Source organism: Peromyscus leucopus, chromosome 13 (genome assembly GCF_004664715.2).
Source record: "Peromyscus leucopus breed LL Stock chromosome 13, UCI_PerLeu_2.1, whole genome shotgun sequence".
Taxonomy (NCBI): Eukaryota; Metazoa; Chordata; class Mammalia; order Rodentia; family Cricetidae; genus Peromyscus; species Peromyscus leucopus.
In genome coordinates, this window is record NC_051074.1 from 46,109,507 (window position 1) to 46,126,202 (window position 16,696).

A 16,696-nucleotide genomic window follows, 5' to 3' on the forward strand; every position below is an offset into this window, starting at 1 on the left:
AGTCAATCAGCTGCTGTATCTGAGTGTAATTTTGGGCTCAGAAGCATCTTTCACTTTCATGACCTCTTTTTTTCATATTAACAAGCAATGCTTATTGGTCCTTTTATTCCTCTATTGCAGCATCTAAAATGATGCTTAGTGCAACATGCTTACTTTAACAGTCTTACACAGAGCTGTAAGATAAATAATCTGAAAATGACTTTGGTCATAGTTATCTTCTGCTTAAAAATATATTCCTATTGAATAGGAAAAAAACCCACACAAATATGAAGCAAAAAAAAATTTAAAACTCAATGTACTCTTTAAAACCTTCTTCAACTGTATGACATTTTTATTTTGCTATTCAAAGAGGGAAACAGTCATTTCATATGGTATAGCCTTGTAGTATTCATGTACTCATCCACCCTTTGTTTCCAAGAGTCCCCTTGATCTGACCTATGTTCTAGGACATCTGAGATCCATCTGTGCTTCCCAGGCTTGGCCAGTTCCTTCACTGCTTATGTTAATCTTTTCTTTTCTTGAAGCTCCTCCAATGCTGTATACTCCTTGATACTTCTGGTCATCCCTGAATCTCACCACAAATGCCTCATGCATAAACTCCATGCAATGAAGTCCCCGAGGAAATTATATGGCTGGTATGGTACAATCAATGCTCTTTGGACCTTTTTTTCTCTATGAGAGCATCTAAAATGATGCTTTATGCTTCCCTGTCCTGCTCCTACTGCACCACCTAACCTCAGGAACTATTCTGTTGACGCCATTCTTTCACAAGAAGAGGGTCCTAATACATACTCTCTATCTCTTATTTCTCTGGTGATTTTTATGGGTAGCTTGTCCTTGAGTTTGAATATTTTTTCACAGTTTTCATGGCGCAACTTTCCACTTTATTTATTTCAGACACTCAAAGTTCTTGTGACTATTTCAATTGTAAAAGACCTTGCAAACTATAATATGAGTTGTGGTATTTTGCTCTTGAATTCTCCAACTAATGTTCACATACAGACTATACAATTAATTATAAAACCCCAGGAAAATGACAAAGAAATGTGTTATTAATTTATTTAAAATCTTATAAGTTTATCTGACAGCCTTATTTGAAGAAAGTGCTTGTAATTAAATATATTATATAAGATGTATGAAAATATGAGTATTACATATATGTTTAACATATAAGAACTTGAAGGGTGTAACTATTTGAAGATATACTTTTATTACATGTGAGAATCTGCAACGTATACTCTTTTGATCACACTGCAGCCTTGTATTACCCACATAAACATAGTATTAAGAAAATATGTATAAAAAATCTGCTAGAAAAATTTAATATTTATGAATCTCTATGAGGGCTTTGGACCAGACATGGAAATTGCGCAGTTGGAGCCTCAGTTCACGCATCTATAAAATGGAGACTGAACCTAATTCTGAGGATTACAGAGAGAGTTAAATGGGGTATCACATGCTATGAGCTTAGGATAATGCCAGGCAGATAGCTAGCAATAACAAATTATAGTTCTAATTAACAAAAGCACATGACAGGAACAAAAGGCATTCTCCAAAATTATTATGATTCTAGAAGTTTCCTTACAGAGTCTTTATGTATATAACATGAAAATCTATGCACTTTTTTTTTTCTTTTAGAGACAGCTTCTAACAATGTAGCTCACTGCAACCTAGAACTGGTGATCTTCCTGCCTCAGTCTCCTGAATGCTGAGATTTCAGGGGTGCCACCATTCCTGCTTACATCATCTACTCCCCACTGTTCTCTTGCTCATCTCTTATCATTCCTAGCATGGTGTGTATAGAGAAATAAAGCGATGAGGTCCTCTGCTCCTCTGCTACTGCAGAAGCTTGGCAGGAGACCTGGAATGGAGCCTGGAAGGACTGTGTAGGAGGTGCCAATAGCAAAGCCCAGGCTGCAGTTCACCTTTTTTTTTTTCTTCTTCTAATGAAATTGAATTTTTATCCACTTTAACACAAATCCAGAAAAATCATTTCCCACATAATCTGAAGAAACTTTGACACATAGCTTTCCTTTTCTACCAAAACAACTGATCTAATAATTAATAGCTATGAACTGGGGTTGTAACTCAGTGGTAGAGCCAATGCCTGGAATTTATGGAGTTTTGGGTTCAAACCTCAGCACCACAAAACATTAATAATTAATAACAGGACACACATACACACAAATTTTAGGTAACTAAACACCGAAAATATCAAATTTTTATTCTTCATGCATCATCATATGAAAAGCAAAATAAAAAAAATGAGAAATAACAAATTCATTTGCAAATTAAGTAATTAAATAAATAAATAAATATTAACTGAACTGTTGTGGTCTGGCCACTATTTTGTGTATTAAAAATAATATTATGAAGAGAAAATTCAGTAAAGAAGTTAACAACTGTGCAGACGATATTGATTAGTCACCATGGCACTGAGATCTGCCTTAGAACCCCAGAGCTGGGTCTGCTTGGATTTGACTCACTGACAGCTATTTTAACAAGCTTGTTCTTATTACTGAGTCCATCATCATCCCCACTAGATGATTTCAAAGTGGCCCTGGAAAGGGAGGCAATAGGAGGCTCCTGGTGGTCATGTGCTGCCTTTCCAAAGCCTAGGCAAATTGGAATGGAGTGGAGCAGTTCGTATTGACAATGTATTGCAGACTTCTTGTCGAATAGGACAATGATAATTCCATCTTTTCCAATTAGCACAGACACCCCAAAGCTTAAAATAAATACAAGTTTCTGATACATCTGAAAGCTAAGAATCAGACCACATGGGAGGGGTGTGTGTGTGTGTGTGTGTGTGTGTGTGTGTGTGTGTGTGTATGTGTGTATTCTACATAGATTGGTCAGGTAAGAAAATAACAGATAATTTTCACCAAACATGAAATATTTTCATTTACTCTAAGTAAAACATAAAAAAAGCAATGATCTTAAGAGTTTTACAACATCCAGGGGGGATGATGAGTTTTGTTTCAGGCTTACATACACAATCCTGTATGAATAATTTCTGAGACCAAAAAATGCATAATCATTTCATCTGTCTTTAAGACCAGTCCACTGGAATGTATGCAATACCTGAAATAACATAGCATCGTTTTGGAGAGCACACTAATTTATTAAAAAAAAAAAATTCTCCTGTTCAAAAATCCTGTGTTTGAGCCTATGCTCTGGGAGCCTGCGGACCGTGTCATCTGTTTCTCCCCTCTCTTGCACTGGAACTACCCACAGAAGCCAGGCTCTTCAGCAATGCTTAAGGAATGAATAAATTAAGTCATTCGAGATTGCACATTGCAGAGAAAATTGACCGAGGACAATGCACAAGTCTCCCTCAGCTGCTGCAAAGACTCACATTCATGGTGTACACTTACGAGATTTCACTCCTAGGCTGGCTATCTCAACCATTTTTAAGTTATCATTTTTAAAATGCTAAACCTTCTGTATGAAATATTTCAAACTGGCAGTCTTGAAGAAGAAATGCTATAAAGATGCCAAGAGAAGGTTTAGGGGGGTGGTATTGGTCTCTTCTCAGGAAGGCAGAAAATGTCTTCCATTTTTTTTAAAAGGCAAGTGACTACTATATAGGATTTATGGGCAAGAACGTATGTTAAAGTCAAAGACAATATTAAAAAAAATTAAAGGGTGGACAGTATCCATAATTGCCCTTTCAAATCAATATACATCCCTGATGCTAAATTTAAAAACTGATATTTTTCATGTAAGGCATAAGGCCTAGATCAATGGGCTCAGCTGCTTTCCTAGTAAGAGAAAGGAATTCCTTTTTATGCTATTAATTCTGAATAAAGCATATGATACTAAATTCTTTTAAGGATTAACCATTTTTTTACTTTAAAAATATCCCCTGTTGTAAACTAAAACATTAGTAAAGAAATTACAATATTTTATTCACAAAACCTAACAACACTGAGTCATGCCTGGGCTTCGATCTCCAGTGCTGGTCCCATCTACAAAGAGTGAACCATTTTATTTAGAATGTTTTTTTAAAAAAATCCACGGATCCATAGGAAACCTTCAGTTAAAGTCATTTTTAACATATTTCTTTTAAATTCAAAAGAATATATTTTCTTTGTGATACAGAATTTCAGACATTTTGTTAACTGTCACAATGACAAAATTCAAACATTACAAACCAGCTAGGCATGCTGATATTCCTTACAACATAGACAAAAGACATATTTTTTTAAGATACTTTCTATTCAAAATAGCCTCGGTTGGTGGTACAATCTGCATAAGAAACCCTACATCTTATAGACAATGATCAGCATGGTCTCCGGGATAAAGACCAACTACAAAGAGACAAACCTAAATAAAAAACATTCCAGTTCTTTCTAAATATCCCCTCATTTAAACATCCAAGTAAAACATGCAGTACCTTTTAATTTTCTGATTGAGTGGTTTCTAATCAGTACGTCCTCTGCCAGAGTCAAGCTGAAGAATCTAGAGAAACAACAAAAGAAAACGCGTACATACATATAGGTTTGTCAACTAAATATCAAAAATCGTAACTCACCAATAAGTCCATTTATCCCTTATAGCCAGATAATACATTTACCACTTGCAGCCTGTAGTACAGCAAATGCAGCGCTTGAATTTTAAGCTCCAATAACGTATTTAAAACACGGTAATCCGAGACAACATAAAGCAGATCCTTAGAAATGGTAGATTAAAAATAAAGTGAAATAGAATGCAAAAGCCCTAAAGCATTACCAGTGCATAGGCAGCAATGGCCCCTGAATCCAGTCCGTTGGAACTGCTGCTGCAGAACCCTTCTCCAAGAACACTCCCTCTGCTGTGTCTCTCTAGCTCCAGACAGACGCAGTCTGAAAGCCACCAGCTCCTGTCTGTGTGTGCCGGGGAAAGGGAAGCTGCAAATTAAAAAAAGTCCCCGCAGTGGCGGAAAGGAAAATAAGGCGAATAGGAGAGGGAGAGAGAGCTCACTCGCCCCGGAATTTTCGAGAATGATGACAAGCCACTCAGCTCCGCCATCATTCACTGACAATAGGATGGTGCCCTGGCTTAGGATTTAGCGGTTTGCCACGGGGACTTCTGGTACCAAATGCCTGACAGGCATTTTAATTGCCTCCATCCAAGTGTGTCCCCAGGAGTCCAGTCTATAAGCCTATGCATGTCATCATCTGGTCTCCTTTGTGTTTTACAGAGAGAGAGAGAGAGAGAGAGAGAGAGAGAGAGAGAGAGAGAGAGAGAGAGAGAGAGAGAGAGAGAGAGAGAGAGAATGTTTAGAGACCTTTTTTCAGGCATATAGGATTACAAGAAAGTTAAGCTACACAAGATGGACATAAGTAAATGATCATTTATGGGAATTTTTATTATCTATATGAGGGATACTAAAGATTGTTTGAGGCTTTGTCATTGTAAGATGAATCCAATATTGTTAAGTTATTGCACATTGTTTATTTATATTCCAAAATAAAAGTTTCATTAAGGGAATGTACATACTGGCATATATTTTTCTACAGAAAATTCAATGGCTTTGTAACTGTGATAATTACTCACTTGGCAATGTTTCTCTTACAAGGATTGCCATGTGATATCTCTATGCAATCATTTATTCTGGTTCCATACAAAAGGAGGTGGCAACCAGTTTGAGTGGGGACCTTTGCAGTCCCTGAGGTGAGGGCCGTTACAGGGAAATCAGTGTTTGGCATAATCAGCCTCCCCTCCAATGTTGGCAACTGAAATTAACAATTGAATATCCCTGTTATACAGTGCCCCTTATGTAGGGGTCTTCACTGTAGAATAATTCTCCCCATGTGTTATCCTGGAGAACATGTTAATAAATGAATTGTTAAAGCATTGTTAGAACCCTGCACCAGTAAATGGAGTAAATTTGCTATGTACCAAAAGGGCCAGCTGCAAGGAAGGTTGCTGAGAGGAAGCATCACCATGGTTACCGGAAACAAAAAGTAGGGAGGGAGAGAGAGAGAGAGGAAAAATAAAGGTGATGCTGGGGAAGAGAGAACAAGACCACAGTGGAGAAAATCTGGAGACAAAGGACACAGTTCCTTCTCTTCCTTCTGCAAAGCTTGGTTTCTGACAGTTCTGTGTTGTATTTTGAATTCAGTAAGATGGATTTTCATTTCCTTCTGCCACGCTCTTCCTCGTTTTTGATCACTCGCTAATTTTGCTTTCATAAATATTCAAATTTTTGTTCTTTTTCTATGAGATCGATCCAATCCATATCTGCATCCGCAGAAACCATCCAGCCCCACCCCAATACCCTTTGTTTTATAGATGAGAAAGTGGAGGCCTGAGGCCTGCCACCAAACCAAATTCCCATGCAGAAGCAGCAGGCTGGCTTCCTGACTAGCCCACTGTCCCCTCTCATCAAGGGGCTTTCTTTCGCTTCTTTTCTCTTATGCTGTTTGCAGGAAAAATAGAATCCGCTAAAAATCCATTGTCTTTGATTTTCTAAACCTTTGATTTGCCAAAGCAACAATCTTCCCTTTTCAGACACACTGCAATCATCCTGAGAACCGGCCTTGCCTAATGTCTGTGCTGGACTGTGTGAGGCCACAAAATCTTGGGTGATTATCTTAACAGCATTTCTTTCTTTTCTAGTCTGGTAATCAGATGGATCAACTACTCTTTGCAGATCTGTCTTGTTGAACCAGCTTAATCATCCAGTCCTGGGACTTCTGATATTACCGGCATCATTCTTTTTGCAAAGATGAAAATGGATAATCAAAATGAGCCAGAATCCCCCTAGATATGACAATATAAATCTTCCTGGGGTCATCTAAAACAAAGAAGCTGGGAAACTGAGTGTTCTGATTGTGTGTGTGTGTGTGTGTGTGTGTGTGTGTGTGTGTGTGTGTAAGTGGAAGTGTCACTCATAATTAGCCACTGGAGGATGTAATATTTACTAAAATCTAAATTTTAAACTACTTAGGAAAAAATGTAGCTTGGCGTTGTTTCTGTTTATATACTACACATTCTTTCATTCTTTTTTCCTTTCAGGACTGGAGGTTTAGCTTAGTTATAGAACATGTGTTTAGCATGCAAAAGGCCATGAGCAACACACACACACACACACACACACACACACACACACACACACACACTATAGAGAGATAGTCATGCTGATTTTCTAAGTATCTACAATAAGCAGATTACCACCACCACCATCCTCTTTTCACTGTACCTCAGTTCAACTACAAAATGAATAAATCACATTAAATATATATGATTGTCATAGATACTATAAAAGAGTTCATGTTTTAGAGAATCCTATCCACTAGCTAGTATTCTCCCCACTACCATCTCCTGTGCCTTTTTAAATATGATCTCTTCAAAATGTCTATTTTTCTTTTTCACCAGAGGTTTCGGAAGTGATTTTCGGGTAATTATCCACAGCCTATGAATCACAAAAATGACTGGTCTGGCAAGTCATCCTCAATGGTGTGTTAACAGTTTTATTTTGGGGGTAACCAAGAGCTATCTATTTGGACTTAAGGACTGCTCCATAGGAAGGAATCCATACCTGGTACTGTATGTAACCCAAGCCAGCTACCCATGGCAGGAGAGTCACAGACCCTAGAGCAGGATCGAATACTGCCGTTTTCCTAAACTAACCTGATTTCTATCTGCAGTTCTCACCACTCATCAAAGGACCTTTCACCCCAGCAGAAAGCAGCATTAATAGAGATCTAGAGCTGATGAAAACACAGAGAATAAATGACTATGGGGATGCCCAGTCGTAGTTGGTAATCTACATTGCAACCTTCTACCCCAGGCTCAGGGAGCACTGCAGAAGAGGGGCTGGGAGGACCATAAGTGCTGGCGGAGCTGCTGAGTGATGGTGTCCCCACTTTCCTCCTTCTAGACACCACAAAGGGGCGGGACTCATGAGGTCATAACAGTATGGCTTCCTAAACAAGATGCGCATAATGATGGCACCAGCTCACACGCCAATGTGGCTGGGGATGAATTTCACTGGGCCCTAGATGAAGAGCTACAGTCAATTAATGATGGCCGAGAGAGTGAGAACGATGTTTCTCCAACAATGGATATTCAGTCTCAAGTAGTTATCCCTAAATACATGAGCAACACTGGATGGACTAGGTCAATTTCTCTCTCTCTCTCTCTCTCTCTCTCTCTCTCTCTCTCTCTCTCTCTCTCTCTCTCTCCTCTCTCTCTCCTCCCTCTGTGTGTGTGTGCGTGTGTGCGTGTGTGTGCGCGCACGCGCGTGCGTGCGTGCATGCGTGTGTGTATGTGTGTGTGTGTGCATGTGTGTGTGTGCGTGTGTGTACTGATACAATAGTGAAGAAGAGATCCTGAATTTGAGTGGAAGTGGTGGGGACTCATGGGGGTAGTCAGGGTTGGAGTGGGGAGGCAATGGTGAGAATGGTATATACACAACTCTTATGCATGAAAAGTATCTTTTAAAAGGCAAATGTGAAAATTACACTAGTGGGTAAATTAGTTCTGTTTAAACAGAATTAGACTGTTCAAACACGCGGAAAGCCATCCTTTGGGCCCACACTGCTTTCCCTCCTCTTTATATTAAGCATTCTATGTGAATATCATATTTTATTTACATTTCCATAAGATCAGTATTATGATTTCTATTGTAAGCTTTAAATCTACTGAAAATAGAGATTTCTCTCCTACTTTCTTTGAATTCTGTGAAGTACCTAAAAGAGGCTACATGCTCTTAAATGACCAGAAAGCGCTTGTTTACTGTTAGTGTTAAAATACACTATATTTTAATATTTTGATTAAAAATATTATAATAGTTAATGAAGGTGATCTCAGGGACAAAAATATATTGACATTTTTTAACTTGACTATAGCTGAGCACAGTGTTACATGCCTATGTTCCCTAGAATTCAGAAATAAAAGAAAGGCAGAGATGAAAGTTCAAGGCCGGACTGGATTACACTGTGAGACCTTGTTTCAACACAAATAAGGCCATAAATAATGTTATTTTTTATTTTAAAATGAATGGAAATAATACACTCTCACCTAACCCTCTTGAGTTTGTTATTCTAGCTAATAAGCAGATGTGTATGTACTTTGCAAAGTATCATAAAACCAAAGTCTGCTAAATATTGTCTTACCCTATTTGTCACAAACTTTTTTCCTTCAACCAAGTTGGTCCGCATAAAATTATACTGTGGTTAAACAGGCAAGAAAAAGAAGATGGATAGAAGGAAAGGAGGGAGGGAGGAAAGAAGGAAGGAAGGAAGGAAGGAAGGGAGGGAGGGAGGGAGGGAGGAGGGAGGGGAGGACAAGAAGGAGACAAATTGTCAGAATCATCACAGCCTGAACTATATAGAGAAATGAAATTCAATTACTTTTACTCATAAGATGGAAATGTCAGATGGGTCAGTCTAATACCAGGAGATACTATGAAAGTATACAGAACTGAATAGAAATGGTTCTCATCTTTATTACAACACTATTCAGAAAATCCAAGATACAGGATCAACCCAAGTGTCAGATGCCAAGTGAATAGACAAAAAAAAATGTGTATGCTGCAAATGCTTCTGAACAAAAATATGTGTAGACATTATTAATCCTAAAATAAAACAAACACAAGATATTATTATTTGCCACAATGAGCCTGAGGCTGGAGCTGAAATGAAATGAGCCAGACAGAATGAAAAATATTGTTATGATCTCATCGATATGTGGATTTCAAAATATCAGACATACAAAAATGAAGAGGGACAAGGACAGGGCATCAAACAATATGAGGGACAGAGGTAAAAAATGACAAATGGCAGCAATGTAAGCTTGACAGGTATGAGACCCCATGAGCAGTTTGAAGATAATAGGAAATAAAATGGTGTTGTGGTATAAACAAGCAATGGATATTACTTGGCAACCATATATTTAAATTTTGATATATTCTACATAACACGAGCCTCACACACATTATAAGTGGAGGAAATCTGTCTAAAAGGCCATTTATTGTACTATGTACTTACTGAACCAACTCTTACACATATAATTCACTAGGAACTGTTGGGAGGCAGAATATTCAGTGTCTTTTCTGAATTCTCAGGAAGCATGAACGAGAAACAGAGTTTGTTTACAAAGAAGCAAGTGGCCCAGTGATGCTTGGGTTGCCTGGGACCATCTTACATTTTCACTGAAGTTTGGTGTAGAGTTGGCCTGCAGTGGGAATGCTAAGGGGTTATTCTAAGCAAAAAGGGTTAAGAAGGGTACAAGATACATTGTTCATTCCCTACATGCCCACATTCATCGTTTCTTTATCAAGGAAGACAATATTAATATATATATAATATATATATGTATGTATATATATGTATATATAGTGTGTTGCTCTAAAACTGAATTACACTCTTATCTAATATCAGCATAAAATATATTTCAAGTTATTTTGGAACATGTACTATCGTGAACTCAGAAAAGTTCACACTTCACTGGAAAACTCTGTAGATAATTTAAAAACTAAGTTATTTTTCTTTACTGCAAGAGGGTTTTTATCTTAGTTATCAAGGTGAAACCAACAAGATGATTTAAATGGAGGGAGAGGAAAGGGAGAGAGGGAGTGAAACAGGACAGAGAGATAAACAGGGAGAGAAACAGAGAGAGACAGAATTCTTGATCTTTCAACACAAAGGTTGAGTGCAATTGAGTGAAATAGCTAGATGAACAACTCTTTTTTTTTCATTAAAATTACATTTACTGAAAAACTTCCATATGGTAAAATCCTTTTGGTATATAATTCTCTGAGTTTTAGTAAATGCATATATCAAGTGATGACAAACAAGATGCAGAAAATTTTGATTATTAAAAAAAAAAAATTCCAGGGGTGCGATGGAGAGATGTCACAGCAGTGAAGAGTGCTGGCTGCTCTTCCCAAGGACCCAGGTTCAATTCCCAGCACCCACATGGCAGCTCACAACTGTAATTCCGATTCCAGGGGGTCTGACACCCTCACACAGACATGTATGCAGGCAAAACATCAATTGTAAATAAGATAAAATAATGCATAAAAAGAAGGTCCATGAGCCAGCGTGCTGGCTCCTGCTACCTGTTGGTGTTTTGACCTTACTATCTCTTTGCATAGGCCATCCCTGTCTAGACTGATGGAATGTCTGTAATGTAATTCTGTTCTGTTCTTTTCACATATTTTCACTCAAGCAAGCTGGATCATACTTGCTTTGAAACTCCTTTAAAAGACAAGCTCAAATGAACCACAAAAAAAATGAATAATAATTTTTAATTCAACTTATCAATTAGTAATCATATATTGCTGTAAAGACCGAGTTAGGAATAAAATGTTCCCCAGAGAGTGAAAAGAAAACTATAACAGAATAACTGAAATCCACATACACAGCAGCTGAGGGTGCAAATTAGCACAGCCACTTTGAAGAACTGTTTGGCAATATCTACTAATGCAATTCTGCTTCTGGATTGATACCCGAAACAAATGAGTCCATATGTCAGCTAAACACACTTAACCCATGCCCTCAGTAACATTCATAACAACACAACACTGAGAACTACTCAAATTGTCATCAAGAATAGAGTGGATGACACATTCAAACAACAGTTTACTATTTACACAAAAAGGAAAGAAAAATACCATTGTTGTTTACCCAGTTAAACCTCAAAGACACAATTACAAATGAAAGAAGCCAACACAATGGTCACATGCTACGTCATTCCACTTAACTGAAATTAAAGAACAGCCAAAATTAATACGCAAAAGTTTTGGCAGTGTTTCCTTCTGGGGCAGGGTGTGTGACATTGACTGTGAGGAAAGCTAATGTCTTCTAGATCTAGTAGTAGTGATGTGGGAGGTGGACGAAAGACGCTATGTTTACTCTATTACATGCATTACACCTTACTTAATAATGACAATCATGAGCAACATGGTGTCATTGGTTGAGAAAGCCTATTTGTGACAGATTTCAAATCTGTGAGTATTGTGCAAAAGGGCTTGATATCGGAAGATATTTGCAAACATGCCCTGTAACCATGACTGCATAAAGAGGGCTATATAAGGATGCATATGTTGAATAAACAATTTGTAGAGGAACATTTTTTTCCTGTTAGAAAGAGAATATTATCCATTGACTTTTCATAAATAAAAAGCAACTCAAATGTAAAAACAAGTAGAAAAATATCTTCTTTAAGAGCATCATATCAACAAGTGAAAGTTTTTTTCTTGTAAAAACCCTTACTGAAGTACATTATCACTACAAGAGAGTAGTTAGACATCTTCAATATGGTTTCTTCCATAGGTATCCTCTGCCCACTAAACTCACTGATCATCATAGTTTATTTCTGGCATCATCTTTTTCTCTTCCTATCCAAGCTTACACCTCCTCTCTGGTCCATATTTTACAGTTGGGGAAATAAGTCCAGTTAAGTTTAAATGTCCAAGGCCACATAGCTGGCAAATGGTGAAGCAAAAATTCAATACCTGGACGTTTCAGCTAATTAGTCAGCAATTCAGAATAACATTCAAAAGATATCAAAAGAGAAGAGATAAATTAAACGTTAGACTAAGAATTTTCCATTTACATTTAACAAGGCACCAGAAAAGGAAGAGAGAAATTAAACATAGAATTAAGAAATTTCCATTTTAAGACAGACTACACATTATATAAGTAAGCTGTGCACAAAAGAGAAGACTGCAAATCAGTATTTTTACTCAGAATGTCAGATATGACCATTTTGTATTTATAAATAATGTATATTGAATACAATCATCCCTACAGTTGAGGAAAACCTCATTCTTATTTTCTGTCTTTCTGGTTTATTGTTTTACATTTATTTATTTGTTTGTTTATTTCTCTCCTTCTCCCTCCCTCTCCCTCTCTCCTCTCTCCCCCACCCCCATTTTTTATGAGACAGGGTTTCTCTGTGTAGTTTTGGTGTCTGATCTGGATCTCGCTCTGTAGACCAGGCTGGCCTCAAACTCAGAGATCCTCCTGGCTTTGCCTCCTGAGTGTTGGGATTAAAGGTGTGCACCACCACCACCGCCCAGCTCTCTCTGTCTCTTTTATGTGCACATGAAAATGTGTGTGTGGATATATGTTCAACCGAAGACATGAGGTGGTCAGAGGATAACTTGTGGTAGTCAGGGACTGAACTCAGGTTTTCAGAGTTGGTGGAAAGCACCTCTGCACACCAAGTCACTTTGTCAACCTTTAAAAATTTTTTTTACATTGTCCTTTCTTTTCTTCTTGAATGTTGTAGTGAGGCCTTGCTACATATCCCAGGTATGCCTTGAACTTCCCATCCTCCTGCATCAGCTGCTTGAGGGCTCTGATTACATGCAACACTACATCTACATTATGGCCCATTTTTTTTTTTAAAAAAAAAAAACTTTTCTTTGCATTTATTTGCTGCAGAATTTATTCTCATGCCACAAGCTTTATTTCTACAGTATTTCTTCTCTGATCTGTTTCTTCTATGAACCCTCCTCTTCTCAGTGCCACGCACACTGTGGCAGGAGAGCTCACGTGGGTTGATCTAATCATGACCTCTGTAAATTCATTAGCTCATCTTTGTTCTCCTGGTTGCTCAAAGACTAGTGAATCTACATCTAAACCCCTGACCAGTACTGCTCTCTGCATTTGAAAACATGATCACCAAAGACTCAGCACTCTTTTTGGACCACAAGCCCCATGCTTAGGCCCTACTGTTTGTCCTGGGCACACCTACCAACATTCCACTCTGGGGACTCATTCGCTATTTCAAAGTGACATCTTTCAGATACTTGGTGGCTTTTCTGCCAAGCATACCTTTGATGGTGTGAGACAGTTCATGGATGTCCTTAAAGTGAACCTAGAAATTTGAACCTCCTGATTTGCATGATTTTGTAGGGCATTCTGGGTCAACAGAGTAGGAAACCATTTTCACAGGTTACCACAGGCTGCTTACAGGAAGAATATGGCTTATTCTTGACAGGCAATGTACAGTATTATGAAATTAATGCAATTCTGTTCCAAAAATGCTTTGCTATCTGATAATTTGTGGCTTATTTGTTTTAAATATCTTGCCCCAAATAATTGCATACTTAATAAGTATAGATGATAATAATAAAACTAACGTCTGAACAGAGATGTTCTCCTCATTGTAGTGTATCCATAGACACCATCCAATACCATGAGCAGTATCAGTGAAGCACCAGAAAGCATCCTATCAATGTCACTTTAGGAAATATATATCCTGTACAAGTTAAAAGCATTTGCATTTAAGTTTTGGGTAACAGGCTACTTTCTTGCAAATACCTCCATCCCCTCTTATCAAATATTTCCATAGATATCTCTTCCTCTACAAGGCTTCACCTGACCATGTTATTAAAATACAGAATTTCTGCTTCTAATGTCCTTTGTCCTACTTTGAATAATATCTATGAAATTCTCCTTAACATATTGTTTACAATAAACAGTAACTGTATAAATGCAATTGAAGTTGTATTGATGGTTGAATATAAAGTATTAAAATTCGTAAAGGATGAGTTTCCTCTCCGGAAATCTTCACTCTGAGCTCAGTTGCAGAAATCATGTGGTGTATTTTTGTTGTTGTTGTTTGGTTTTAGATAACTTTAAAATGCATGTCTCAAACTTTCATCCTTAGCACATTTATGGCCACTCTAAATACACTTCGTTTGCTTCAGGATTTTTATTTTAAAGCTTACAGATTTTTCTTTTGCTCCTTTTCCTTATCTGCTTGCAAATCTTCAGTTACAGCTTCTAAATTTACCTCCATTGTTCTAAACTTAAAAGATGGGGTAGCCTAGTTTCTTTACCCCTAGACTTATAACCACACTAGAGGCAAATCATCTTTGCAAGAGAAATGGACAAGTCATGGAGAAAAAATAATATGGAAAATTTAACTAAATAAAAATTTTATTTAGTAGTCTTTCAAGTACAATCTCTTGCACACCTCATTAATTTCTTGGATGATCTTGCAGGATGCAGGAAATGAACTTTCCTTTTTAATCAAATGTCTCTGCAAATAGGGTCATAACAGTTTAACAGACAAGCAGATGATGGTACACACGCATTTGCTACAAAATTATATGGTACAAAAAATCAAATGCTATGTGACATTAGACCTAAATTCCTGACTTCTTTTTGAAAACCACTAGAGGACTTATTTGTTTACCAAGAGAATTCATCTTGGTCTTCTGAATTCTTGCCATGCCTTTTGTATTTAATACACACAAAACTGAAGAGGGAACCTTCCTAGGAGGTCACCTAGCACCATTCCATCTGAATGAGACTATCTTTAACCTCAAAGTGACCAGGCTCTTCTGAAAATGTTTCCATTCTGCCCAACTCATGGTGCCTTTTTTTAAATAGAGAGTCTTTTTCAGATCAAATGGTAAGGTGTCTGGATTCCAAGAGTAGTCTATTGATGGCAAGCTTGTCTCTTATTATCATGACCCAAGCCCTAGCATGACATAAAAAAAAAGAAAATTCCACACAAAACATAATTTATCTGCTGTGAAGTTAATAAGTGTCATACCACATTAGCATGGTTTCTAAAAATGTGCATATTTATTCAGCGAATAATTTTTTAAATGTATGAAAATAAGATACAAACTTTCTTAGTTAATGTTTCTATCACTGTGATAAAGCATCATGACCAAAATCAACTTGGGGAGAAGAGGGTTCATTTTATATTACAGTTTGTAGTTCATTATCATCAAAGGAACTCAGGGCAGAGGCCAGAGAGCAGTGGTTCTCAACCTTCCTAAAGCTCTGACCCTTTAATACAGTCCATCATCTTGTGGTGACCCCCAATCAAAAAATTATGTTCATTGCTAATTCATAACTATAATTTTTCTACTGGTATGAATCATAATGTAAATATTTTTGGAGACAGGTTTGCCAAAGGGGCTGTAAACCACAGGTTGAGAACCAAAGCCATAGAGGAATGTTGCTGCTGTTGTTTACTGGCTTGTTCCTTGTGGCTTGTTCATCCTGTTTTCTTACAACACCCAGGACCATCAGCTTAGTGGTGGCACCATACACAATGGGTTTGACTCGTCCTGACCAATCATCAATCAAGAAAATGTACCACAGGCTTTCCCATGGGCCAATCAGGTGGAGGCATTTTCTAAACTGATGTTTCCAGGTGACTTTAGCTTTTGTAAAGTTGACTAAAAACTAGCCAGCACATGGGTGTATAGTTTCATGCTAGCTGAAAGAACAAATTTAGTATCATTTTATCTTTGTATAGTATTTGATAGATGCTTTTAAAAAATTGTACCCAATAATGAAATGGCTTTGGGGATGTTGATATAGGTAAAAAGAATGAGAAGTGTGCAAAAATGTATTATTGCAGCCATTTTTCTTTAGCATTGCATTATTATTTTTAAGATAGAAATGAAAGAAATCAAGAAAAACAGAAAAAGGAAACACATGTCCAGGCTAAGGGTACTTCCTACCATAGTACCAAAGTCCCGTGAGTACAGAGAGATGAGTACCTAAAGAAAGCTCAACTTTTCTCCATGATCAGGCTTTCTAGAGTGCAAGAGCCACTCATAATCTCCTTACCTTGGGGCTATTCAATAAACCGCATGATTTGTTGATTAGCCCATGGAGAAGGGTGTGTGAACTCTGAATCCAGATATGCACAAACAGGGCTGGAAATACTGCCCAGCGGTTAACAGCACTGGCTACTCTTCTAGAGGACATGAGTTTGATTC

General features: G+C 37.6%; 1 protein-coding gene across 34 annotated transcripts in view; it reads right to left on the reverse strand.

Annotated features, from left to right (window-relative positions):
• The window catches only part of Map2 (microtubule associated protein 2), a 279,474-nt gene that overhangs the window by 132,778 nt on the left and 130,000 nt on the right, over nt 1–16,696 (reverse strand). For 9 of the 34 annotated variants that reach the window (XM_028870084.2, XM_037210330.1, XM_028870085.2 and 6 more), the window contains exons 1-2: nt 4,735–5,156; nt 4,400–4,464 (exon numbers count right to left, since the gene is read on the reverse strand). The gene's annotated coding sequence lies outside the window, so the exon portion shown is untranslated. The other 25 variants (XM_037210312.1, XM_037210311.1, XM_028870078.2 and 22 more) reach the window with 5 other exon arrangements.